The 23,866-nt window shown below is 38.6% G+C and overlaps 1 protein-coding gene across 25 annotated transcripts in view; it reads left to right on the plus strand.

Moving 5' to 3' along the window:
* PAH (phenylalanine hydroxylase) overlaps positions 1 to 23,866 on the plus strand; it is a 361,485-nt gene that overhangs the window by 139,197 nt on the left and 198,422 nt on the right. Inside the window, exon 14 of one of the 25 annotated variants that reach the window (XM_072973145.1) lies at positions 23,647 to 23,769. The exons of the other annotated variants lie outside the window; for them this stretch is intronic. The gene's annotated coding sequence lies outside the window, so the exon portion shown is untranslated. The remainder of the gene's footprint in view (positions 1 to 23,646; positions 23,770 to 23,866) is intronic. 25 annotated transcript variants of the gene reach the window in all.

The following is a 23,866-nucleotide window of genomic DNA, read 5'->3' on the forward strand; positions in this document are numbered from 1 at the left end:
TAATGAAATCGGATAATATGAATAAGGTGCCAGGCACAATGCCTAAAACACAGTAAATGCTCAATAAGTGGTAACTGTATTTTCATTAGCCCATCGAGGCAGCATTGTTTCAAGGCATGCACAGTGATCTGAACATCTGTAGAGTCAGCCTCTAGTCTAGATTCATAATCTTGTTGATGTGGGGCACGTGGATTCAACACCTTACTTTCCGCATTTGAAAATGCAGATAGAATGCTTCCCAAATTTGTGAATATTTAGGATAGGCAAAATAAGAATGAAAAGAAAGAATCTTTAGGGGGTTCCTGCAGTGATCCAAGCAGGTGGAACACAGTGAGAGAAAATTGAGCATGAGGCCAAAGTGGGGAAGGAGTCATAACAGTAGTCAGAAGGCAGAAAAAGTGAGGAGTAAGCATTGCCCACCTCCGACTGCCTTCTCTTGGCACAATAAATAATCACAGGAAAAAAGATTCAAAGAGGGAAGGAAACACTTGTTTAATGGAAGGCACTGATTCAAGAAAAAACATAAGGAATGGGAATCTAATGAAAGTTACAAAGAGTCTTTGGTTGCTTCCTCCATATAGGTGTGAGATACAGGAGAAAGGCAGAAGTTGTCTTGTCACAGTATGAGACATTCAATTCTGCATTAAAACAAAAATCGGCAATGTCAGGACTCGGAAGTTCCTCAGAATTTTAGAGTCCTGAGCTACTCCCAGGAATCATAATTTTAGAAGTCCAGAATGGGAAGCAGATTTTCTTTAACACATGAAGGTGTCCATGGGCTATATTTAGAGAAGCACTATCTATGCAAAATTTCCAAGGAGGAAGTTGAGAGACTAGGATTTCAGCTCTCTTACTGACTCCCCATGTGAAATCAGACTCTCTCACTTTGCTCTGTGCCTCTGTTTTCTCATTTATAAAATTATCTACGGTTAAACTAGATAATTTCTGATCAATTATATTTCATGATTTTACATACAGGGCATATAGATGCCAATAAAAACGCAAAAATACAAACATGTGCATTTAATAAAATGCTCTCACAGCCCTGGATCCTTGAGCAAATCATTAAACTGTTTGGTACCTTAGGTTGGGTCTGTAAGTGAGGAAATTGGACTCTTAACAGCCATTGTGTGCTGGTTTTTCCCAAAGAGCCATTTTGTTCCTGGAGAGAAGAGGGCACACACTTCAAAGCCTTTTCGAGGTGGGGGGGGCGGGGAGACTCTGTCTCTGGATGCCAGTTATTGGGCAATACAAACAAAAACACCCATGGAGGTTATGTTGTGGAAACTCTAATTATTAACTCACAGGGTATGGGTTCAAGAGATACATTTGATAAAATTCAGATTCTAGGCACAAAGGAAGCTAATGTTAGCTTTAGAATTGGGTTATTACACCATGTTCTTTTATTGGATAAAATTCCAGGGAAAACAAAACACCAAAACTGTTGGAAAGATTTTGTAAGGACATCCTTGAAATGGGCCAATAAGAGCTGGGTATGGTTTATTAGGAAATAAAGTAGTGTTGGCAGAAAACTTTTTGAATTTGCTGCTCAACACCACAGTGAAATATCTCACCCCCAACCTATGGCTTAGGGACTGTGAAACTTGAGGCAAGTCCTTTGCTTCTCTGAGCCTCTTTCCTTATCCATAAGTAAAGGGAATTTCACACACCACATGTAATGTCGTGAGGAATAAATGAGATATATTGGCAGGCAGAAAAGTTAAGGAGACTGAGAGCTCTGTAAAATGTAATTGTTATTATCTTCACTGTTGTCCTTACGACTATTGGCTACTCATCTCTGGCTCATTCTGTCAACTTCCTGACACAATTTTGTCATTTAATTACTTCAACGCTAACTCATGAGCCAGACTTCCTCTGCTCTGTTACTTCCCTAACTCTAACCCTACTCACTCAACTCCCCAGCCCACCTACTTCCCCTCATTCATATCACTCTCTTCTGTTCTTCCAGTGATCACAGACTGGGACATCTTTGAAGGCAGGAGAATATCGGTAGCCTTCTTCCTGCCTAACATTTGAGAAATGATTAAAGGAATGATTGATTCTTAGAAAGAGACTGGACTTGATCTTCACCTTTGGACTTTCCATCCTGCCCTTTCTTGTGCACTATATGATAATTCATACTGGTCACCCAAACAAGCCATTTCATTATTTCAGGGTCCTGTAATGCTCAACCCAGAGACACTGGTCTTTTACATTTCCTCCTTGAGTTTTCCCCACCACCTTATCTTTTCTGTGTCCCTCACACTGGGCTTCCTTTGTCATCCCAGGCCCACCAACTAACTCACCTGCAGTCAGGTACATTCCCCAGTCCCAGATACTATGTACAGAGAAGAGGAAAGGGAGTCCTGCCTCTTCTTCCCAACCTGAGGCACCCGTGGGTCCCAAGGCTTAATCCTGGAGTTTTTGCTCCTCTCCTTTCATTCACCCAGTTTGCAATCTTATCAAATCCCAGGCTTCAATAGCACTGCCTCTCTGAAAACTTTGAACTCCCCTCTCTAGCACTTACATCTCCTTCCCAACTCCTCAGTTTCTTAAAAAGTACTCTTCTCTCAGAGCCTTAGACTCAAAATCTCTTGAACTGTTCCTTCACCATTGCCTTCTTAGATCCTCTGGAAGGGATTATAAAGTATGGGATTAACAGGTGCAAACTTATCTACATAAAATAGATAAGCAACAAGAATTTACTGTGTAGCACAGGGGATTATACCCAATATTTTGTAATAACCCATAATGGAATATAATCTGAAAAACAAAAGTGAATCACTATGCTGTACATTATGCTGTTCAATATTGTAACACAATATTGTAAATCAACTATATTTCAGTAAAAAAAAAGAAATCCCTCATAATGCTCCTCACTTCCCTCTCATCCTTTTGTTATACTTTTTAAACTTACTTCTCATGCCTAGCCATCTGTTCATTCATTCACTCACCCAGTCTTTCATTCAGCAAAGATAGGGAATGAAGTAGACAATTCCTTTCTCCTCATAGAACTTACCCTATAGGAAGGGAAGATGGACAATAAGAATATATCACTCATCCCTTCGTATCATTTATAATGACAACATTTTGTATTTATAAATAAAATGTTACATGTATAATATTTTATGCATATATTAAAAGTGTTTTATGTATAATGTTAAGTAGTGATGAATGACATGAAGAAAAGTAGAGCAGGGCAAGTTGATAGATGGTTTGGGGTGGGCTGCTGTTTTTCTGACCCCTTTGAATAGGTGATATTTGAGCAGAAACTGCAATGAAGTGAGAGTGAGCAGGTGGCTGTCTGGGCCAAGAGTCGTCTAGAAAAAAAGATGAGAGATGTGCTTAGTATATTCTAGGAACAATACAGACATCTGTGTGGCAGGAACATATAACATAGAAAGCAAATATAACATAGTGGAAAGAGTATTAGGTAACAAGATAGGAATATGACTTCCTGTCCTGATGTGCAACCTCAAAAAAGTAATCTCACCTCTTTAGATTGAAAGGGTTGGACTAGATTGAGAGAGATGACCTCTAAAAATATGATCAAACTCTAAAATATTTTATCACCTCAGCTAGATTGTCAGTTATTTGAAGGTAAGGAGCCAATTCACATTTCTATCCTCCATAGTTCACAAAACAATAGCATACATTGAATTGAACTGAGTACATACAAGGTACACATTAAATGGTGGAAAAGAGGTGGAGAGGACCTTGCTGAAGACCATGATAAACCTCGGATTCCACTGGGATAGACAATCAGTGAAGAATTTTGAGCAAGACAGTGGCATGATTTGACTTTTTAAAAGGATTACTCTTGACTACTATGTAGAGAACAGAAAATATGTGCATGGGGTAGGGAGAATTGGAGAGAAAATTGAGAGGCTGATGGGAGCTTGTACTGGGGCATTCGGGGAAGTAGTGCAAAGTGGTCAAATTTTGAAAATAAAACCAATTTATTGACAAAGAGCATGGGAAAGAAGACTTGAGACTGAACTTGAACCACTGAATGAATAGAGATTTAACTTTTGAGGCAATACTGAAATGTCAGCTTTTCATCAGACTACCTGTAAGCTTAGATAGACATTCAAGTGAAATGTTGGATATGTGCTTAGGAGTCATCAGCATTTGCAAGGCATTGAAAGTCGTGGCATAAGGGCAACAGTGTAGAAAGAAAAGAGAAGAGATTTGAAAGTGCAAATCTGGGGGACTCCAAAGTTGAAGGCTCAAGAAGATGAAGAGTAGCCAGCAAAGGAGGCTCAAGGGCATAGCCCGTGGGTTGGAAGAAAACCAGATTTTCACTGTCCCATTTTGAATTACTACACTGATGTCTTGCATTTCAGCCTCTAGACTTTCCCATTTTTCTGATGTGTTGCTATGCTTCATCCATAGAAAAAATTGAAAATAATTTTTTCAAGTATTTATGTTTGGAGACTCCCATTATGGAGAGTAAAAACATAAAGCATCCACAACAGTGTAATTATTTTCCTGTTCTCTCCATACTTCCTTCTTTACTTCCTAATAGAGACGTGTACACACATGTGAGCACAGACACAACTTAAAACATGGAGGTTATTTAGAATAAATTATAAGAGAGAGCTGTTTATAAGCATTTACATGCACACACACACACACACACACGCACATATCTCTCAGGGAGATTTTGTTAAATACTCTTTCTGTTTCTAGTTTGCTTTCCTTTCTTTCTTTTTTTAATGGAGGTACTGGGGATGAACTCAGGACCTCCTGCATGCTAAGCATGCACTCTATCACTGAGCTATACCCTCCCCCTAACTTGCTTTTCTTTATACCTCCATTTGTAAAACTTTTTTCCCCCATTATCTATTCACTTGTCTGAAAGTTCCTCAAGAATAAGTCTAATTTCAAAATCTCATCTAGTGGTTGGAAGAAATACAACAGGAAATCTTGGTCAATAGTAGGTGAGGGGCAGAGGCATATTTCTTCCAGGGAAATCTACTGGATTGAAGCAGGAACTCAGCTAGTGGCCAGGGTTTCAGGTTGAAGGAGCTCAAGAGGCAGAAATGTATCAGGGCTTCAGTGGGATCAAGATAGAACTCCGCTTCCAGAGATAACTAGTTTACAGATCAGGGATAGAGATTTGTTGTCTGAGCCCAAGTAGAGGGAACTAGTGGGAGAAGCCTGGATTTGGGGAAACAAAGTTTTCAGGTGATTCTCTAGGCATCTTGTGGTCCAGGATTAGGCTAAATATATGCATGATTAACTGGTGGAAATAGAGCTTCTAATCTCTTGTCAGTTGCAATTCTTTTTGGAAAAGGGCTTTGGTGACACTAACTTGAGCCTGAAGGTCCTTGGTATCTGAAGTTGAGTCAAGTTGGAGCAAGGCCGGACATACACCTAGAAGGATCTGCATGTGGAAAAGACCGTAATTGGACACCCAATAAAGCTATCAGGGTCAGAGAGACCTGCCAAACCAGAGGTGTAATGTGCTGCACGGTTCACACATACTGATGAGTACAGCAGTACACTAAAGCATGGACATTTGGAAAGCAGCAAGGAGAAAGTTTAGGACTACAAATACCAAACTGTTGTTCAGATAGATGTTTTTAAAAAATTAGGAAAGACAAAGGCTAGTAGTAGTAGTAGTAGTAGTAGTAGTAGTAGTAGTAGTAGTAGTAGTAACAACAACAATAGCCAATTTCTGAGCCTTTAATAAATACCAAGTTCTGTCCTGAGCTTTTCCTCTGCAGAGCAGTTTAAAGAAAAGAATCAATGTATGAACTTTGCCCCAAGAAAATAATTAGCATGTTGAGAGGGGAAATCTGCCCATCACCAACATAAAACTGAATCAAATGAATATAAGAGAGAGTGAAGACAGTGGAAGAGGAAAGAAAAGGATAAATATTAAAGGAAACATCTCTACTCATCTCAGATGAGAATTTTTAAAATGGAAGGAGGGTTTATTGCCTTTGAATTGAAGGCTTTGTTAAATAAGATTGAATAGTTGAAAGAGCATGACCTTGGGGAACAAACAGACCTGAATTCAAACCCTGACTTCATTTAGCAGGGGCCATGATTAAGTTATTTCAAGTTCTCTGAATCTTTGTATTCTTGTCCATGAAATGGGGATAATAATACCTACTTCATTGGGTTGTTGTGAGAGTCAAGTGGAATAAGATAAAATACCCCAAATGTTCAATAGAGTGTCTGATTCTTGAAGCTAAGGACATTTATTTAATAACAATAACAGCTAACATGCATTAAGCATTTCTCTTTTGACAAGAACATCACTAAATTCTTCCTATATGATATCTCATTAAATATTCAGAATAACCACCCTATGAAACCCACCCTATTTTCTCCACTGAATAGATGAGGAGAGCAAGGTACAGGAGGCTCCCGTGTCTTGCACAAGGAAACAGAGTCAGCTTGCTGGGGAGCTGGAGCTGAGAGCTAGGAAAGCTGACTCCAGAGCCCATGGTTCTGCCTGCAGTGCTGTGTGACTTCTTCAGATGGTGAGCTCCTTAAGGGCAGGGATCTGTCTGGTCTTATCACTGCTATGTCCACAGCTCTTAGTATAATACCCGGCCCATAGTAGTTGAAAGGCTAATCTATGTGTGTTTCTTATGGCTTTTGTTAAAGAAAAATGGGAGGGAAACAGTCCCTTCATTGGCCATGTTATATGAGTTAAAGGCTCTACCTACTGTTGATTCCATAGGCCTCTTTCAGACCTTTTAAATCTGTTGTTGTCTTTGACATATACTTGCAACCCTCTCCCTCATCTCACAGACGCATCTCAGCATGAAGAAGAGGCAACTGGATTGTATGCCTGTGGTGCTAAACCTTATTGCCTTTGTCTGAAGATACTTGTCCTAAATTGGATCTGTTACCCCACTTCCCCTAACTCTGAGCATATTTCATCCCAGTATCCTAATATTCCTCATTCGGGAGTATATTGATAGACATGTCTTACCTACCAGTTTATCTTGTCTCTCCTACTGAGCCAGTGATTCAATTTAATATGACATAATGCAAGTCTATTCCTGTGCAGGGTGTTATATGGAGTAAATAAAGTAAATTCTAGTGCAAGGTGTTGCAGGAAGTAGATAAGTGGTTCCTTCTCTCCAAGAACTTAGAATCTGGATGAAAGAAAGAAGGCTTAAGAAAATGACATAAAGAACAGTACAGGCATGAAAATATGAATGTGAATATATGGAAAATATTAGTATGAAATGTAAATTTCTTCAGGACAATGTCTGCTTATACTGGCATCCCTCTGGGCCTACAAAGAAGTTATGCAAGCAGTGTCCAGTCCTTCATTCACTCATTTCTTCATCCAACATCTGTTTGCTCAGAATTTTCCATGTTTCAGGCACTGTGCCAGGAATAGGAAATTCAAATATGAATTCTGGCCACAAAACTTGCTTTCAAGGACTTGCTGCCCAGAGAGAGTGAGAGAGAGTGTATGTAAATGGATAATTTCCGTGAAATGAGAAGTGAGATTCTAGAGGTATGTATAAACATCCGTGATGTCAGAGAGCAAGAAGTGACTACAGAGTGTTCCCAAGACTCAAGGCTGGTGGGTGGGATCACATGGGGATAGGAATAGTATTGTCACTCTCTGTAGTAACAGAGTCTCTTTGGGGACTCTTAATCTGCGTATGGTAAGTGACAAATGTGATGCTCATTGTCTGGACTGCTTTCAAGACGAGAAATGACATAATTAGATTTCTTTCATCTTTCTTTACAGATCTTAGCACAAAGCATATGGCACAAGGCATATAATGAGCACTTTTCATCATGGTCAGGTGACATTGTGAAAGGTGCATGGACTTTGGTGTCCCATAGATCTAATTTGGATCCCCAACTTTGTGAGTTATTCACAGTGAGGTCTGAGGCACATCCTCTTCTCTGAGCCACATTTCCCATCTGTAAAATGGGAATGAGAGTGACAGCTGTAGGAAGTGGTTTTTGGAGGATTATCACATTTAATCCTTTCACTATCACTAGTACTATTTTGATTTTACAGAGGCAAAAACTAAGGTTCAGGGAGCTTAAGTGACTTGCCCTCCCCAAATCACACAGTTAATCCTTGAGAGCTAGGATTCATCTCCAGGCAAACCTACTGCCATTATACTTCCTTACTGACTTTTCAAAAGGTCTATAGTATGAAAAATAATTTGGTGAAACATATAACTCAGTGCCAGAAACATAGCAGGTCCTTTCTGCTATTGTTGTTTAATTAATTGGCGATGGAGGGTCAAATGCAGACTTGCAAAGCTGTGGGCAGAACAAAAGACACAGTGTCTCGATCATATTTCTCCAGCTCTTCCTTTCGGAGCCCACTGCCATCTCTCCCTCTGCTTAGAAGAAAGGGCAGTCCTAGAGCCACGATTCAACAGCCCTAGTGTTTACGGGGTAACAAAGCCAACACGAAACTGAGGCATTTACTCCTTAAAGACTGACTCCATCCCGGAAGCAGTGAATGGCCTGATTCCTTCCCCTCATCTCACATCACACCTCAATCTGCCATTGATTGGATCTAGATGAAGCACCCTCTCCTTGGAGCAGGATCAATTTAGCCAATTTGTCTGATTTAGATGCTGCTGAGATCAGTTCCTTGAAGCCCAGAATCAGCAAAGGGCAAACATCTTTATGTAAATTTATATTTAATTAAACTGCTCCTGGTTCAATTAGTAAAATTCTCCCTCGAGTTGCCAGACACTGGTGTGAGGAAAAAGTGACCTCTGAAGTTGGACAGCGGTGGTTCAGTGGTGTGATCAGGTAAAAAGAGTGGCTCCCAGTGAAGAGGATATTTTTTTTCCCTCAATAGAAATGGATTTCAAATATAATTTACTGTTTCTACCTGGTGAAAGGGCACTTCTTCCCATGAATCCACAGGATGCTGAGATGAGTGCCATTTCTTTCCAGAAGGCCATGTTTCCAAATTAACTTGTTCAGATGCTAAGCAGAGAAGCAGCCGTGCTGCTAAGAAGAACAATTACTTTCCCTGGGTTGCCTACACGCTGGTTTGTTCAGCTCTCTTTATGTTCCAAACTTTGGCTGGCTCTGGAATGGTGGTTCAATACTGTGGGGGCTCCGAGTTTTTATTTCAGCCAAACCGGTGAAATGAAAAATGAGAGCCTGGCGAGAATCTCGTATTGTGCCAGGTTTGTGCAACTTGTCTTTGGGGTCGCTCAGACAGACGCTGTGTGCATTGTGTACACATCTGTGTGCAAACGTACATGTGTGCACACACACTCACACAGAGGCACATCCTGCTCAACATCAGTGTAGCCCCAGAGTGGTAACTGAAGGTCACTTGGAATGAAAGAGGGTTTCAGTGGTGCTTACAGCTTCCACCTGGCCAGCACTGCCAAGCAGACCTGCAGGAGGATCAGACCAGGCTCTCCACAGCCTTCTCTGATGAGGCAGCAGCCTGCCCTGGTGGACCTTGAGCTCAAGGTAGAGGCTGACAAGGACAGTGAGTGGTGGCGCAGCCTTCACACGCCTGCTCCATGCTGACGCTGTCACTGCTCTTGGCCCCAAAAGTACTGCCTCTTTAGAGCGTGTTTCTGATGCCAGTTCACTCTCGGGGGACGCAGGACAAAGGCGCACGCTGGATCTCCACACTTTAGAATGAGAATAATCAATCTTACTCTGTGTATAGAACGAAGCCAATGTTGGGGAAGAGCAATAAACCCTACCAGCTGCTCGGGGGCATTGGGAGGCAAAGGGGAAGGGGGGCTGGGGGCTGGAGGCTTTTTTTCCCTCCCCAAACCTGTGGGAACAGATTCTGTAGTAGCTGACTACACAAAGAGAGAGTGAGAGGAGAAAACATATTGGTGTCGAATGGAGTTGAATGATCTGTTTTGTAAGGAAGACAACTTTCTTTGGAAAAAATCAAAATTGAAATCAAACTCGAGCTATTTGCACCTAATAAGCCCATAAAGTTTCTCACAAACCAGCAGGTCATCTATGTGTACAAGACCTCTGTAACAGTCCCAGAGTCTGCATGACCCCAGTTCTGTGGCCAGGTAAGATAATTTTGCAAAAGGAGAACTTAACTTTGGCCAATACTAACTAGAGAGCATTTAAAAAAAAAAAAAGGTTTTCTGAGAATTTGGGACAAAGGAATGGTGGCTGTTTCCAGAAGCACCATTTATTGTTGTTTTTGACATCTTCCTCCGTTTCCAGTGTGTTTTCCTAGGAACACCAGTTCCAAGATATTAACTAACAGACAAAGGGACTATAATAAAACAAATGGCAGGAATACTGTGTGAGATGAAGTCAAATAGGTTTTCTCTACTTCATGATCTTTTCAAGCCTTTCATATGTTGATGAACATAAAGAATCTCTAAGAAGAGACATGGTACCAGTGCTTTAAAAATGCATTTGACTGCAGAAGGCTTTTCTTGATGAAGACCTCATAGAACCAACATTGGGCAGAACTTACTTTGGAACCTGCTCATGTGAAGTCTGTTTCCCTAAGAATTATTTTAAAAGTATACATCCCCAGGTCATCCTTTATAGTGGTTCAATATTTGGAGGTCATAAGATCCCTCTTCTAGTTTGAATTCGGGATAAGAAGTGGAGACAGTCTACAAGACTTGGGGACCTTCAAGAAGAACTTTGTGAGCCCAAATCCATGCAGTGGCAAGAGGGGAAAGCCTGTCGCACCTTTGGAGGGCATGATCTTCATTACATATTTTGAGTCTGAGACCCAGTGAGTGGGACAAATAAAAACTCGGATGTGCCAGACGCAATGTTCAGCATCTCACACAGGTTTTCTAGTTTAGTCTTCCAAATTGTTCAGTGACGACTGTTACTGCTGTACTACTGCTGAGGAAACTGAAGTTATGCAAATTGCCCCATGGCGTGATTGTTTAGCGAATGGTGGAGCCAGGATTCAAACTCAGACAGTATGTCCAGAACAAAATGAGGCAATCTGACTTTTAGCCGCTAGGCTATGTTGACATAATTGGATATCCTGCCTCATCCAAGTCACGGTTTACTTGAGTCCAGGATTTTATTTTCCCATGGAGAGAGAAATCCTCTAAGATGTTAAGACTAACTTGGTAGAAGTCTAACTGCCTTTGCGAGAATATGGGCTGGGATTCAGCAGGAGTTTGGGGTGCTTGATTGTGCAATGGCCACACAGCAAGGGATCTTATAAACAAATGTAGAGTTGTGTTTGTAGTTGCCTTGAGAGCTCTTTAAGGACCCATCACATACCTTACAAATGGTAACCTTGAGTCCCACTATGGATTATTCTTAGCTTTGTCTGAGGAGAAATTGGTTTGAGAACAATTAGTCTATCCCACAGGGTAATCCTCTATAAGCTTTTCCCACTAACCTCTAGAAAATCTGGACACCTTTATAGGAAAGGAGGGGTGGGAATGGAGAAGCGTTGTATAGTTTTCCTCAGATGAATTCTATACAGTTCCCTATGGTTATAGGAATTATTCCATTTTGCTTTGTTGTAGAACCTCAGGAATTTTTTGTATCAAAGCCAGATTCTGGGAATGACCAAAGATTGCATTTTTATTTAATGATATCTGGCTACTTTTTCTCACTAAATTAACTTGAATAAGTGAACCCCAGTGCTCATTATTAGTCACCCTTAGCAAACTTTGGCATCTGATAACATGTCAAACAACATGAGGTGAACACCCCATTGAATAATGCCCTGTTGTTTCACCTCAGGTGGCCTCACCCCAGAGGAACCTTGATGGATTAGCCAACCTGTTTTTGTCATGCAGGATAGGTGGTCTCAGAATCTTTCAGCCACTTGGTCAGTTGATCAGCAGTACTTCTTAAGTGAAACTGGTTGAACAAGACATTTCCAAGCATGTATAAATTAAAAGACAAAAGTCCCTGCTTTCAAATAGTTGGGAAACTCTGGTTGGGTACAAGATGCACATACACTCCTAGGATACAACTGGAGGACACCATGAACATAGCATATGGACAGATGGGACAGTAAAAATGGGATGTGTGAACATGAGCATGGAAGCAGGGATTAAAATGGATGGCAAACAGCATTTGTTGCAGAAGGCAGATGACTTGTTAAAAGATTGAGGAGGTGGGAGAACTGAGGCAGGCACCATCTCAGCTGGCTTTCTCCCAGTAAAACCAGTGGTTCTGGGAGTAGGCTATAGATTCAGGCCAGCTCTGAGATGGCTGTGAAGGTACTGGATCTCAAGCCCATTAATGGCAAGACTGAAGCTTCTTGAAGGCAGGAAAAATGTCTGACTCACCATTTTATCCTCAGCATCTGATACATAGCACATATGGAATATGACAGGCATTCATCTTTTTCTCCTCTAGGAGGGTTTAAAAACCTTGGGGATTCATATGGTGTTGAAAATATAATCTGTGTTTCCTGTTTTGTGCCTTGATGCAAGATTATTTTTTATAACCTAGTAAGCGAACCACATAAGCCACCACCCCAGCTCACGTCCCATTATTTTATTCACTGTACTTGATGAAAAAACTCAGCTTTAGAGTATCTAGACCATTGAGCCACTTTTCATTTTTAGAAAGCAAAAGCTGAAATTGAAACACCAACACATTATCATGGTGGTCTGAGCTCTCTCTAAATAGGAGGAACATTGACGCAGGAAGACTATAATCAAGCAAATGATTTTTGGTACATATTATATAGTGATGAATATAGAAATATTTTTTATAAAAATTTTATAAAATTACAATTTCCAAATTTCCATACCAATTAGCCTATGTATTAATTTTTATGTAAATCATTTATTGACAAGCTTTTGAACAAATTATCTTTTTATTTTACTTTTTATGGAGTGTAATGTTAATGCAGAGAAGTGCACTTAGAAACACATGGCTCAGTGGACTTTTATGATCAGAACCCACTCATGTCATCAGCACCACAGAAGGAACATTCCAGTGCTCCAGAGGCCCAAGTTCATGGCCCTTTCCAGTTACCACCACCCCCAAATGTGACCATCACACTGGCTTACAATGTTACAGATTAGTCTGGCCTGTTTTTATACTTACAAAAATAGAGCCGTACATCAGATGGGTTTTTGTGGCTGGATTGTAAAAGCTTTATTTTTTTAATGTCAAAGACGCTGAATGGACTGGCCTGACACAGAAATGATGATTTTTCAGATTTGACTTGCCTAATAGGCAATAAGCCCTAGTCTGTGAACAAATAAGTAATATAAATTATGATGATAATTCTTAATGTAATTACTGCTATTAATATGCACCAATAGTTAATACAATATTAATAAACAATAATACATTAGAAAATATATACTAATAAAAAAGCAAACATGAGATGAAGAAGACAGGGCAGCTTTTGTCAAAGGAGGCATCTGTATAAGTGTGACTCTAGCAGAGAACCTTAATAAGGTCTCCAGAAATAACATGGGTGAACAATCTGAGCATACCCGTGGGTGCCCTGGAAGAGGGAAGGCTGCCAGATGAGGAACAGCAGCTCTAATGTGCTGCTGCCATTTTCCCTGCTTAGTACATTATCGTTGCTCACAAAATAGGCTCACCATTTCTGCTGAATTGTGAGTGATTTGAACAGTCCTAGTTATTAGTCCTTGTGGTCTATCTAGAAGGTATAGTTGAGGGCCCCCAACAACATTTGTAATCAGATTTCTTACAGGACGAGGTCCTATGCCCTTTGGACATGCTTGCCAGCTACCCCCAAACCCAGCCATTCAATTCGGTTCCCCACTCTGCTCTGTGATTTGGCTATAGGACTAGGGCAAGGAGACACTTCTGGCAAAATAAAAATAATTTAGCAGGTCATTGTCCAAGAGTGATTTTAAAGGACCTGAACTAAGTCAGGGGCAGTGAAAACAAGAGAAACTGGTGTGTTCAGATTTCTAATTCCAGGCAAATTTTTATTGTAGTATAGAAGGCTCGTACTGTTTTAGAGGGGAAGGGAGAGAGAGAGAGATGGAGAGTTTCAACTTTGGGCACCGACAGGACATAGGAGTAGGCATTTTTTCAGAGTAGTGGTGGTAGGGACGGTGAGCTTATTCCAGACATGTGAAATTTAAAGTACAGCCAAAACCCAGTAGACAGCTGCAAATATATAATCATAAATTCAGCTTATTTTTTAAACGGAAAGTTATTTTTAGCTAAGCAAAGAGTATGTCACAGACCATCTTCTCTATCTTTGTGTTTTCTGGGCATAATCTTACTGTCTTCTGGAAAAAAATTAATTCTTCCCTCTTTTCCCTTATGAAAGTAATCTATCCCTAGCAAAGAAAATCTGGAAAATATAAATAAATTGAAGAGAAAGGAAGAAAGCATTCACTATCCTATACCCAAATAAATTGCAATTATTACTTTAGTCTATTTCCTCCTATTCAATATTCTAACTTAAGTATTTTCTATGCTGTTTCAAAGTCCTACATCATATTTGATGATTGTCTAATGTTTTATTGAATAGATGAAAGTGCCAGGGTTTACTTAATCATCTTTTCTGTCATATATTCAAATGTCTTTTCTCTTTCACCATTATAAAGAATGCTTTAATATATAACTTCAGTCGTTGGTTTTCTTCTGTAATTCTTATTATTTTCTTGGTTTATATTCCCAGGAGGAGAATTACTAGATGAAGGAATCAAATAACTTTTAGACTCCTGCTGTGTTAAAACCAAAATATTTTCCGAGTGGGTTTGAGTCATTTTGTATTGTCACCCAAAAGGAATCAGCACTTTCATACCACCCTCACCAGTATTCACTATGACCTTTAAAAAAAAAAGCTTTCAAATTTGGTAGTTAAAAATGACATTTCTTCATTTAATTTGCAGTTCTCTGACTACCAATTAGGCTGAAACATTTTTTTTTCATATGGTTTGCATTTCTGCAAATAGTTTTTTTGTTAGAATTTAACACTAGAATGGGTTCTGTCACCCAGTGTGAGTGAGCTGCCTCCTTCTACTGTAAACATCCCTCTGGGCTGGCTGCTCCTGATACTAATGGGTAGATACTGGATTGCCTGCAAGGCATTGGGTATTTGTTTGCTTGTTTGGTGTTTTTTAATTGAAGTATAGTTGTTTTACAATGTTGTATTAATTTCTAGTATACAGCACAGTGATTCAATTATACATACATACATATATATATTTCTTTTCATTTTTTTATTATAGGCTATTATAAGATATTGAATATAGTTCCCTGTGCTATACAGCAGGACCTTGTTGTTTATCTGTTTTGTATGTAGTAGTTAGTATCTGCAAATCCTGAATCCCCAGTTTATCCTTCCACCCTCCCTTTTACCCCTGGTAACCATAAGTTTGTTTTCTATATCTGTGAATCTGTTTCTGTTTTGTAAATAAGTTCATTTGTGTGTGTGTGTTTTAGATTCCACATATAAGTGATATCATATGGTATTTTTCTTTCTCTTTCTGGCTTACTTCACTTAGAATAATGATCTCTAGGTCCATACAGGTTGCTGCAAATGGCATTATTTTATTCTTTTTTAAGGTTGAGTAGTATACCATTATATATATATTTTAAAAAACCCAACTTATTTATCCAGTCGTCTGTCAGTGGATATTTTGGTTGTTGGGGTGCATGTATCTTTTCAAATTAGAGTTCCCTCAGGATATATGCCTAAGAGTGGGATTGCTGAATTATAGGTAAGTCTGTTTTCAGTTTTTTAACAGATCTCCATACTGTTTTATGGCTGTAAAATGGCTGCACCAAACTACATTCCCACCAGCAGTGTAGGAAGCTTCCCTTTTCGCCACACCCTCTCCAACACTTATCATTTGTGGACTTTTGAATGATGGCCATTTTGACTGGTGTCAGGTGATAACCCCATTGTAGTTTCGATTTGCATTTCTCTGATAATTAGTGATACTGATTTTTCATGTGCCTATTGGCCACTTGTATGTCTCCACTGAAGAAATGTTTGTTTAGGTCTTCTGCCCATTTTTGGATTGGGTTGTTTATTTTTGTGTTATTGAGTTGTATGAACTGTTTGTGTATTTTGGAAATTAAGCCCTTGTCAGTTGCATTGTTTGTAAATATTTTCTCCCATTCTTAGGCTGTCTTTTCGTTTTATTTATGGTTTCCTTTGCTATGCAAAAGCTTGTAAGTTTAATTAGGTCCCATTTATTTATTTTTGCTTTTATTTATATTGTAGACTGCCCTAGGAGAACATTGCTATGATTTATATCAGAGAATGTTTTGCCTATATTCTCTTCTAGGAGGTTTATGGTGTCTTGTCTTAAGTCTTTAAGCCATTTTGAGTTCATTTTTGTGTATAGTATGAGGGAGTGTTCTAACTTCATTGATTTACATGTGACTCTCCAGTTCCCCTAACATCATTTGTTGAAGAGACTGTCTTTTCTCCATTGTATATTTTCACCTTCTTTGTTGAAGATTAATTGATGGTAGACATGTGGGTTTATTTCTGGGCTCTCTATTCTGATCCATTGATACATATTTCTGTTTGTCTGCCAGTACTATGCTGTTTTGATTACTGTAGCTCTGTACTGTTGTCTGAAATCAAGGAGAGTTATTCCTCCAGCTTCATTCTTTTTCTTCAGTATTGCTTACACAAAATTATAGCATAGTTTGATTTAACAAATTTTTTAATAGTTTTGCCTTATATGTCATGTTTTAAAGAAAAATCTACTAAACCCAAGTCAGGAAGATATTGTTTTGCAGTTTCTCTCTAAATGCTTTATAGTTTCATTCTTCACAATTAAATCTGCAATCTACCTGGAATTTAATTTTGTATACAGTGTAAAGCAGATGTTAAGGTACACTTTTTTCTGCAGTGATATTCAGTTGACACAGTACTAGTTATTGAAAAAATCATTCTCTCCGTACCTAGCTGATGTGCCACAATAACCTTTTCTTGGCCCTTCTTGGACCTTTAAATAACTTGCTTTATTATTTTGTTTGGTTTTGGGTTTGTTTCTATGGCTTTATTGAGGTTTAACTGACAAATACTGAAATAATAGGAAACTTATAAGTTTTTCATGGTTGTTCCAAGATACCTCATCTTATTAAAATGAGCACTATTATTTAGATCTGCTAACACATCCATGTAGCTAGAATGACCTCCATTTAACATCTGCTCAGTTCATGGTCCATGGACCCAGAGAACAAGACACAGGACTAAAGGAAGAAATAAAAAATAAACAAGACATAGGGCTAAAAGATGGCATAAACTAACCATCAAAAGCAAATGAATCCTCTTTAGTCACATTTTTCAAAAATTCTCTAATATTTCAAACAAGGATGGTAAATTAAGATGTAATTTGGGGGACAAAAAGCACTGAACTGTAGATAAAGTGGAATTTGCAGAAAATTTCCAACTAGGTATTCCTGTTGGTACAGTATGGGCCAAACAAAACCATAACAAACCAAGATTGTAAACTAAACTTTTAAAAACATAATTAGGACTCTGGGAGTGGCATAGATTAAAGTGAAACTTAATCTGAGTGGTAACTCTGAAGTCATACTTCAGAGGTTGGCTCTGGATCTAGGCATACAGTGATAACTACAGTCACAGACTTTATTAATTAGCAAGACCCTTAATGGCAAGAATCTAAAATAACCTAAAATACTTCAATAATTTTTAAAAATAATGTAAAATAATTGGACTTCTGGCAGACTCACACGTGAACTTAACCATGTCCCTGCTATACCTCAGTGAGGATCCAGTTCCACTAACCTACATTTTTTGCTTGGAATGAAGCAAATTCATTTTTCTGTCTACTCTTGTCACCCATTGATAAATATATAGAAAAAGATGTGATTCTACCATCCATGCCAGTCCTCTTTAAGTTAAATGACCCTCTTTTCTATGACTGATTAAAACAGGGAAGGGGATGCTACTGACATTTATTTCTCCCATTGTTCCCTCAGAGCCATGGTTTTTACTTTATGAAAAGTTAAACCACAAAGTCAGTCAGGCTATTTTGGCTGCTGGTCCATATGTCTTGTGTAAACAGACTTTCTCTGCAATCCTTTCCCCCATTTTGCTGGGCATTTTGTTCTCTCTGATAACAGCTGAACAAGGTTTTTCAGAGCCAAGATAGAAGAGGGGGCCAGGGACCTAAACAAGATGAAATGTCCTGTACCAGCACTCCAGGCAAACACCAGCCTTGCACAAATGCAGCTCCACAGAGCACACTCTGTGTAGTAGTTACTGCTGTGCAGTGCAGAGAAGGGAGGGAACCAGCAGTGCAATCCAGTGAGTCACATTCAATTCTGAGACACAGAGGCAACTGGATAGGAAAAAAAAAAGAAGAGAGAGAGAAAGTTTCATTAGAAAGAACCAAAAAAAAAAAATTAACCTCTGTATTGCCCCTAGGTCATAGCCATGGCTTTCTATATAGAAAGTGGTTCATTCATTGCAAAGACTCAAACTTTAATTTGATATAATGCTAGTTCTTCATTTTACAAAGTGTCTTTCATCATAATGACTTGAAGGTTCTTATTAAGCAGCTGAATTAGAAAATAATTGTTTAGAAAAATGAAAGCTAGAAGTCAAAATAAGGGAAAAGAGTAGACCAAATTGTTTTCCTCCTTTGAAACTTCATTTTGACCGCAGCGTAGGGAAACACATTAAGGCTTGGTTTTCTGTATCCTTTATGGGCCTTCTTATTCACAGAAACCACTAGTACAGCTTAATTTAAATAATAAGTATACAAATTCATCTTGATTTGCACTAAATGAGGGCATCTTTTGCATCCTTGGGACCCTCTGAAGTATGTCCCATGAGCCAACCTTGCCCTCCTAGAATTAAAAGACTGGGACAATTTGCTAGCCACTTTATCTGTTGATCTATTGATCTTACGTGTACATGCCTGAATGGCATTTAGGCTGAAGAGCATTCTGGATGCCTTAGTGGGCTTTCTGTTTATTTGGTGAAATGCAGGAGCTTTTTCCTCTCCTTCCCATGGTCAAATGAAGCAGTTTTTCCCTATAGCCCATGGATTTTGCAAACCACATTAGTAGACAGTTTTGGGAAAAAATATCTTAGCCTCAGTGAACAAAGACATAAGGAAGAGTGTTATATGTCTCATAAACATGTAAGGATATTTTCAAGATGTCAACTTGTGCAAAAAGGTAATTTTTCCTTAAAAAGCACAGTTTAGACAAGGTATATTTCTGAAATAGTCTAAGTGACATTGGTCCTGCCTCTGCATGCTCATTTATGTTAGCCTGTGTTTCCTTACCATAAAAAAGCCTAATAAATAACTTTAATGATGTTTCAATTACATATACAGTATATAAAGTCAAAAACAGAAAACACAAAGAAACACATAAAAATCACCCATAATCCCGCTTGAAATTACCATTATTAGCATTTTAAAGTATAACTTTCTAGACTTTTTCTCTTTCCATATAATTTGTATATATTAATCCATGCAAACTGTATTTGCATTTTTTAAATCATGAGGTCACCATACTTCACATACTCTTTTGTGACCTGTTTTGTTGTTCTTCAACAACATATCATAAATATCTTAAAATGTTAACAAAGAATTCCACATCTTTTAATGACTGCAAACTATTTCATTATATAGTTTATCAGTTTAATCAGCCAATCTACTTTTTTAAAAATGTTTTTTGTGGTTTCTAATTTTTCAGAACTATATACAATGTTGCAGTAAATATATGTGTGCTTACACTGATTTTTCCTTTAAGATAAATTCCTAGAGTGGAATCATTAGGTCAGAGGATGTGGAATTTTAAATACATAATCCTTCAGATGGGCTGCACCAATTTAATCTTCTACCAACAGTGTATGAGAGTGCCTGGTTCACTATACTCATGTCATTGATGGTTATTATTCTATTTTTATGTTGGTCAATTTCATATACAAAGAGACAAATTTAGCCCATCTTTTTTCAAAGCAAGAGAGGTGATCCTAGACCATAATATCTCTGTTTACTGCCATGATCAGCTCTACTTTTTTTCATAAGGCCTCTGTAAAACTGAAAAAGTTCCCTAACTTCCTGAATTGAAACTGGAAAACTCAGAACTCTAAGAATTACCTTCTAAAAGTAAAAATAGGAATCACTTTAAATGTGAAAGATAGTAACCATGATTAGAAATAACAGTTCAAATTTAATGTTTTGGGAATGTTAGAAAAGTGCAGTGTGAAAGTACTTTTCTGGCTGTCCGGTATGCAATACTAATCCTCATAGCATCTTGATTGCTTTGCTGAATATTCCTCATTGTAGGTAGTCACAGGAGATACTGCCCACTCCCACTCTTGGAGCTGAAGAAAACGAAGCTGTGAGGCCAGGAGTAGGTCACATGACCAGCCTTAGCCAATCAGATATGCTCTTCTAGGAATTTGAACCTTGAGGAAAGAATAGGTAATGGAGATGTCAGTCACACATCTTAAGCAGCAGAAGTGTACTTCTTACAACTTACTCTATAAGGGTCCTCAGGGTTCTTGCTCATCCTAAGCCTGGTCCTCCTAAGCAGTCTCCGTATCCTTCTAAAATATTCCCCTCTGCTTAAGTTGCGCAAGTCAGTTTCTGTTGCCTGCAACCAAGAACTCTGATTACATAGAAATGGATAACGTGATTTCTTTTAAGTTGTGGATGCTAAGTGACTTTCCTCCACCTCTCAAAATTATATCACCCCCTGTGAAAGCTTCTTTTTAGTGCCATAAGGAATGTATGTTAAAGCTCAACTCTCAAATGTGATACATGTGGAAGATTTTTTTCATTGCCCTGCATGATGAAAGCTGATACCAGCATCTACTTTGCTTGGCCCATTGCAAAATCAGAAAATTGTACTTTCTACCATTCTGGTATCTCATTTTTCATTAAGGGACTTACCTTCTTTAATTCAGATATGATTTAGGAATAGAAAAATACCATGGGACTTTCCTCAGCCTTACTAAGGTGACTGCAAATAGCCACAGATTTCTGGAGAGAAAAAAGACTTTGTATTCAGAGCCAAGGTTGCCCATCTATGCACTCTTTTAGCTTTTTTCTTCTTGTCTCCCTCTCATTTGCTTTTTCTGTTAACAGGATGAAGCCAAAGTAACTTACTGAAAAACATTTCAAGCCAAGCTCCAGAAATACATGTCCTAGTCAGAAGTCCCCCAACAAATATATATTACCCAAGTTTATATTTTCTTTCTACCCAGAAGATAATAATAATAATGAACATAGCAGCCATTAAGTTATTAAGCACTTAACTATGAAGCACTGTGGTGGTATATGCTATATGTTATGGTATATGCTATATGCTATATATATATGTTCGATTTAGCTCATTTGATCCTCATAATAACCCTGGGATAATAATAAAAATGATAATGAGATAGTGGTAGTATTGTTATTATTATATCCCCATTTTGCAGACAGAAAAGCTGAAGTCAGAGATATAAAAACCTGCCTCAATATACACAAGTAGTAAATGGCAGAGCTGAGAGTCAAACCTAGACAGTCTTGACTATTAACAAGTGGTTGGTTGGTTTGTGTTTCAGAGACTGTAATTATATTAAAATTTCCCCAAACGTTTCTATTATTTCATCTGATGAATTCTCCAAGGGCCTTTTCCCCTATTAGAGAAAGCCTCTGCACCTGGAAATGCAAGCCTTTGGAGTTACTTGTTACAAAACATGAAGTGAATTTTCATTCTCATAAAAAAATTGACTGGGGTTTTGCACATCTACACTGAGTATGCAGACACAACTGGCAACTGGGGCCAAGTTTCTGCCACTTGTCAGAGTGCAGTTTTCTGGGGTTCTTGGTGTCTGAGGTGGTACCTCACTGACTTCTCAGGCCTGGGATGTGACCACAAGCTTGAGATGTGACAGTGGAAGGAGTGACAGAGGCTGGGAATGCCACTGAACATAACAAACAGACAGAGAGCCCGGCCTCCTCCAGCATCTCTGCCTTCTTTTGCTCTTATAAATTGCATCTACTTCCACCCAGTAATTTTCCAATACTGAATCCCAAACCCACCATTTGGTGAGCACTGAACTACCAGTGTCTCTTTTCATGGGTCAGGGCGTTAAAACCGCTGTTGCTGGCTTGGAAAAGAGGACACCCCACAGTGTCTACTATTTGCTCAAATACTTTCACATTTTTTCCTTTTTATCCCCTGGGATGAAAACTTGCAGACAATAACCTTGTCGCCTGTCACGTTCCAGTGTAAAATGTGCTGCTCACAGACAGATATTCTTGAACCAACCCAAGCCTCTAACCTTGCCCTCTTCTGCGTTTTCATGTTCTGAGCTGGGAGGTTACCTCACAATGTCGTTTTGTATATTAAATGGAATTGCTTACGTTTCTGTTTGAAATTCCAATACCTTGTGCTTAAAATTTTGACTTGAGCAAACTAGGTGGACTTGGTTAAAATATATATTTATATTTTCACTGTTAGTTATTACTGAAAAAAAGTGTTTTGCTGCACAGGTTGAGTCAGGCATAAAATGTCCTGAGCATGAGATTAAGCTCTTTTTGTGGCACAGACAGACAAACGCACATGAAGTTTTAGCTATCCTCTGAATCCCCTTTTCCTTTCTGATTTCTCCCATCACTGAATCCAAACCAGCACTTTATAGTTTAGTTCAAAGAGGTGGGAAAAATGGAACTTTTAGAAATAAAAATTCTCTGTTTTGTTCTTTCTCTTTTTGGTATGTAAGAGTCTTAGGTTGGGGCCAGCCCCTCAATGAAAAATACATCTAAGAAGTTTAGTTTTTTAGATCCAGTGAAGACTTGCAAGAAAAATAAACCAAATACCTTCACCTTAACTGGAGTGAAATTTGCCAAAAGCATTACAGGTTAGCACTCTGAAAATATTTTAGGTTTTAAACTGGTTTTGTTGGTATGTTCTTAAGTGATTATTTCTCAGGGGTAGGAGCTCGTGAAGAATTAGTATTGTTCAGCTCAAAGAGAGTCCATTTGTGAGAAAGTGACAGTAAAATCTACTTTTTTTGTACCAAATTATGACTTTTACCAATTTCTCTAATTTTAGCTTACTGAAAACAACAAAATAACAATAAGGAAATAACAGCAGCAAAACTAGTTGCTTTGGCTTTGTGATCATGTTCTTTAATCCATTTCTTTTGTTTCTAAATCAGGCCACACATTTGGAAACAATGTCATGTGAAGGAAAAATGGAAATTAAAGAGAAGATTAATTAGATGTTTAAAAATATCTAGAATTCTTATCTCAGTGTTCATTCTATTTTAATGTTTGGAGTCACAGTCTTCATTTATTTTTCCCTAATATTTTATTGTGGACATTTTCAAAATACAGACAAGGTGAAAGAATTGCGCAGTGCAAACCCCTGTCCCCGCCACCTAAAGTCTACAATTAGCAGTTACCTTTTTTGTTTTAGTAAAAAGCGATCCATTTATCCATCCTTCTATCCATCTATCAATCCATTTTATTTTTGGATGCATTTCAAAACTTGTAGGCAGCAGTAGGCTTCCCCACCAAACATTTCAGCCCTCACACCATTAACTGGAGTTCAGTTTTTGTTTGCCAGTTAGTTGGTTTTAAACGTACTTTATTTTTGCCCTATATTTTGGGGCTCTCTACTAACATTATGCCTTTTCCAGACTTTCTTACGTTTGTTTCGTTATTTCTTCTCTTTCCCCAATGATCCTCATCTCTTCCCCCCCCCCCAACTCTTTGTTACCTCCAATTTCCTCTCTTTCAGAAACATTATTTCTCAGGTCGAATGCTATGTAGGTCACGGCTGAAAACAGACTTGTGCATAGTAAAGATGATAAAGTTTACAGGCAGCATCGTGGGGAATTTGAAAGTCCAGTGCTGGTCACATGTGAGTGTGCTTTGTTGAAATAGTCAAAGTAGACCCTCACTCCTCTCACCCCATAATAAAGGTGGTTTGCTTGAGAGGTGGTCAAGGCAAAGTGTCA

This window comes from Vicugna pacos, chromosome 12 (assembly GCF_048564905.1).
Source record: "Vicugna pacos chromosome 12, VicPac4, whole genome shotgun sequence".
In the NCBI taxonomy this organism is placed as follows: Eukaryota; Metazoa; Chordata; class Mammalia; order Artiodactyla; family Camelidae; genus Vicugna; species Vicugna pacos.